The 5,178-nt window shown below is 39.4% G+C and overlaps 1 pseudogene; it reads right to left on the bottom strand.

Moving 5' to 3' along the window:
- Nucleotides 1-3,681: 3,681 nt before the first annotated feature.
- Nucleotides 3,682-4,340, bottom strand: LOC102879926 (annotated as a pseudogene).
- Between the last annotated feature and the right edge of the window lie 838 nt (nt 4,341-5,178).

Here is a 5,178-nt window from a genome sequence, read left to right as displayed (position 1 = left end):
CATAATTCTTTGTAACAAGAGATCAACTCTAAAGAGAAAGTAGGAAAAAACACAAATACATGGAGATTAAACAGCATACTACTGAAAAATAACTGCATCAGAGAAGAAATAGAGAGATCATAAAAAAAAGAGAGATACATAGAAAAGAATCATAATGATAGTGCAACATATCAAAACTCTTGGGACACGGCAAAAGCGGTAATAAGAGGAAAATTCATATCATTACAGGCTTATCTCCAAAAACAAGAAAGAGCCTAAATAAACAACCTTCATCTTAAAAAACTAGAAAAGGAAGAACAAATGAGGCCTAAAGTTAGCAGAAGGAAAGAAATAACCAAATTTAGAGCAGGAATAAATGAAATTGAAAACAAACAAAAAAAATAGAAAAAATAAATACAACAAGGAGCTGGTTCTTTGAGAAGTTTAATAAAATTGACAAATCCTGGCTAGACTCAATAAAAAAAAAGAGAAAGGACACAAATAAACAAAATCAGGGATGATGAGGGGAATTACACCTGAAAATTATGTAATTGTATTAACCAATGTTAGCCCAATAAGCTTAAAAAAAAAAAAAAAAGAAATGCTTTTTTTCTTGGAGGACAAAGCTTTTCAGAGCTCAGGGCCAGGACTGGAATGAAGAGAGAGGCCCAGGCCAGCCGACTGACAGAGGCCGCCATTCTCACAGTTCTAGCACGAGCCCTGAGCCTGAGGTCTCCTTAAACTGAACACCTGTACCCCTTTGTGCCTCTCCCCAGCCCCAGTCCTGCCATGAATACACCCAAAACAAAAAACACCTAAAAGCCAAGGCTAGGGAGGCACACAGGTGAGCGCCCATTCATTTCAGGCTTCAGCTTTGCGTCCCCTGGCCAGGAAGCTGTGCTCACTCACAGAGACTAAGTGGCTATAGCTCTCTTGTGTCACATCCCTGTACAGGTTTCTCTGTTCAGGGCTCAGCTGTTGCCACTCCTCCTGGGCCAAATCCACAGCGATCTCCTCAAAGTTCACCCTTCCCTGTGACAACAGATTCCCAATCAATATACAGATGCCACTGAGCCCTGAGGCCTGGAATACAGGGATTTGTTTCCATCAAACCACATTTGAACTATATGTACTATTCACTGCATGCTATATGCTGGGGGAAAATCAATTATAGCTGAAATATTGTGCTAGCAAGTCCTAACCTTACAGTTCACTCATGATATCGCCATCTTTCTCTGCCTTCCTACACTCAGTATCCAGTCCCTCAATTTTCCCTCTTGGCTCTTTCTCAGACTTATCCAACTATTTTCATCTTCTTCATCCTTCATGAATCCACACGACCATCTTTTACTTAGAAGAAGGCAATAGCCTCCAAATTTTTCAAGTTACATCTAGACTGACTCCTTCTGATCTACCATAGTCAAGAGTGGAAGCTGAATAGTGTGAGCCCCAACTTAGTGGCTTTCCTTGCTCTGGGGCAAGATACCTGGATCATGGCATCTGGCTTTGTCTACTACATTCCTACTTGATGCCTGGGTCATTCTACACTCCCCTCTTTGTTCCAGCCCTATTGGGCTTTTATCAGCATTTTATTGCTGCCAAAATGTCGAAAATCACACTTCTAAAAACAGCTCTTTAGTTGGCAACTGAAAATCTTTTTGCCTTTAAGAGTTGGCTGTGTTTGGCTCACACACACACACTTAAACACATACTCACACACATGCTCACAAAAATGTCCACACACACACATTGTCTCAGACAGGACAATTTTGAATTGGCACGTATGTTCCAGACTGCTGAACTTTAAAAATTGTGAGGGGAAAGTAAATTTAAATAAATATATAAAAAATGTGAGGGAATTACTATCTGCACATCTGCATCCAATTTGTCACTGGTCCTTGGATTGCTGTAATTTACCTCGATTCTGACTTTTATCAGTTTATGAATTTTCAGCTAATTGTGCAGTTTCATGAAAACTCTTCTAAATGTACAGGAAAAAATTTTTAAAACACCGATTTGAAAAAACAGATTGGGGTGATATGTACACAGTGCTATCATATCTGGGGCTCAGCAGTAGACCAGGTGTATGAGGGTAGTGGTCAAGAGCTGCTTTTGCTTGACTTGAAATGTTTTAGAGGTTTTTTTTTTTCAATATTTTCAAAGAAAATTTAAAGATGCTACAATAGAATTTTTCTTTTAATTTTTTTCAATTACAGTTGACATACAATATTATATGTTTCAGGTTGAAATGTTTTAGTTTTGATAGGAAAGGAAACATCAGAGTGTGTGATGTTTTAATAAAGGTATAGAAGAAAGGAAAGAGTAAATTATACCAAAATGTGAGCGGAGTTTACTTCTGAGCAGTGGGAATGTGGGTGACACATTTCTTTGCTTGTTTTGATGATACGGATTTTTTAAAAAACTCACCTGGAAATTGCTCATTTATTGTTCTTTTTGAGCCAAGACAGTCTTGGGATGGAAGATCAAAAGGAAAATGGAAAACAGCCTTGAAAAAGCGAAATTTCTTTGGAGCTGCCTGGACATCCAGTGTAGAGGGCTTCACACATTCAGCTTACCTTATTAGGACCCTTCAGAAAAGGCCTCATTTGTACTTTTGTACCTCAGTGACCCCTGTCTGAACAGTGCTGACTTCACTGTCCCCCATTCTACTGAGTGGTATATATGTATAGAATTCCCATGACTCATCACAATTTATGTAGCTCTTGGACCCTACTTGTAATAATTTTCCTCAAAGCAAATAATTACAAAAGTGCAAGAAAAGAGTGAAGTATAAGAGATCTCATTACCAGCTTACTTTCACATCAAACAACTGGAAGGAACTTAAACATCACAATGTCAACCACATACAAATCACTCCAGGAATCCGCCTTACATGCTTCTCACATGTCACAGAATTTTCAAAGGCACAGTTGCAAATTGAGCCTGACTGATTCCAATGGTCCCTAAACTTGCCAGTGTGGGTGGGAAGGAAAGCCAGGCCCTCTCATTCCCAACCTCAGACCAGGTGCCAACACAAGAGGGACAAGTCCTGAGGTGGCGCCTTTCCGTAATTTCTGCCTCATCAGAGAAGACCTGGTCCCTGTGTTACCTGTAGCTGTTCCAAAGTCTCCCAAACCGTACAGTTTTCCCCAAAGTGCAAAGCAACACACAGAAAGTAGGCAACCAAGGCCACAATCACCCACAAGATGCTGGGTTCATGAGGGCAGCAAGAACCCAGGCAAGTAAACTCAGATATTATGCGAATAAATGTCCTTTGCCTCAGAGACATCAGTTTATGAAGGCATCTTATTTTTGTCTTTCATTTTTCTCTGGAGATTAAAAAGAGAGCATTGCAGAGAGGAATAGAGTTTAAGTTTGGAAGGGAATGTTTGGAGGATCCTCTGATTAAATCAGACCTTCCTGATGATTGATTTGTTCTCTAGAGTATCCATTTCTAGCAGAAAAATACTATTTTTGCATAAATACATTTTACGTACTAGTATATGTTAAAAAAACAAACAACAAACAACAACAACAACAACAACAAACAACAAAAGCAAACAAGGTGGCCGGGCAGGGTTTCCTGTAGGAATGAAAGATTTGGTTACTCTTAAAATTTATTAAGTGAGGTGTTTACTGCCAGGTTAATTAAATTTTCTTTTCTTTTTTTTTTTTTCAGAACACAATAAACACCTTTATTCCAGGAGCTAAGACAGGAGGAGGATTTATTTGCCTTTCTGGACCTTGATTTTCCTCAGATAGAATTCCAGCTCCTTGCTCTCTAGCACATAGCCATCTGCTCAGCCACATTAGCCTGGTCTTGAAGCAATGCATGCAAGAAGCTTGCCCTTCTGGAACTGCTCCTCTAGAAGACTACTGATTTTGACATTCTTTTTCCTTTCATCATATTTCTTCTGAATTTTATTTGATCATTTTTTTGTTTAAAATCTCTTCCTCCTCAGGAGTCAGCTTGGCACCCTTCTTGAGGCCCAGGGGCAGTGCATAGTGGGATTCATACCACTGTCAGCCACTGTCAGCCCAGTGTGCTGTCAATGAGCACATAGCAGTTCTTTACTAGGGTCTTGGTGCAAACCAGTTCATTGTTGGATGCATCGCAGACAACATCAATAATACTTGTTTTGCATGTACAACACTCAGAGCCCCAGGAGAAGTTCTTCATGTCCAGCCTCAAGGCACAGTACTTCTTGCTGCAGCCTCAAACCCCAACTGTGTGTATGTGGTGGGGCCAATCTTAGTGTTGGCAGCGGAGCTTCCTAGCTCATATTTTGCTTCTTGTGGGAGGGCTTTATCTTGCCCATGATCTTGCAGCACTTGTGCCAGTTGTCCCAAGAGATGCCCATGGAAAGAGTTCATTCATTTATTTAAAAAAGAGAGATGCAAAAAAGATGAGTTCAAAATTTTAGGATACAAAGAGTAGATGTTATCACTTCATATAAACAAGTGTTTTTCGACTTCAGCATTACTGGTATTTGGACCAGAAGTTTACAGCAGTTTCATTTATCATTTCAAAAAGTTGGAAGCAACCAAGATATCCTTCGGGAGGTGAATGGATAAATAAACTGGTTCATCCAGACAATGTAATATTATTAAGCACTAAAAAGAAATGAGCTACCAAGCCATAGAGGGACATGGAGGAAATTAAATACATATGACTAAATGAAAGGTGCCCAACAGAAAAGTCTGATACTGTGTGATTCTAACTCTAGGTCATTCTGGAAAAGACAAAACTCTGGAGATAGTAAAAAGATTAGTTGCCAGGGTATGGGGATGATGAACATGCAGAACGCAGAGGATCTTTAGTGCAATGAAAAAACTGTATGATATAGTGGTGGATACATGTCATTATACATTTGTCCAAGTTCATAGAATATACAATACCAAGAGTGACCCTTAAGGTAAACTATGAACTTTGGGTAACAATGTATGTTGATATTGAGGGATGCAATACATGGTTGGGGGCCAGGGGTATATGTGAAATCTTTGTACCTTCCAATTTTATTGTAAACCTAAAACTTCTCTAAAAAATAAAACCTTAAAAAATAACAGGAGTCTGGGGAATTAGTCGGAGGAAGATGGTGGACTAGGTAAAAGCAGGATTCGTCTCCCCCCAGGACCGCATTGAAATTACAACCAAACTATAAAATAACCAACGTAGAGAATCACCTGAAGTCCAGCTGA

This window comes from Pteropus alecto, unplaced genomic scaffold, assembly GCF_000325575.1.
Source record: "Pteropus alecto unplaced genomic scaffold, ASM32557v1 scaffold326, whole genome shotgun sequence".
In the NCBI taxonomy this organism is placed as follows: Eukaryota; Metazoa; Chordata; class Mammalia; order Chiroptera; family Pteropodidae; genus Pteropus; species Pteropus alecto.
The sequence above is the reverse complement of the archived record's forward strand: the minus strand, read 5'-3'. Positions and strand labels throughout refer to the sequence as shown.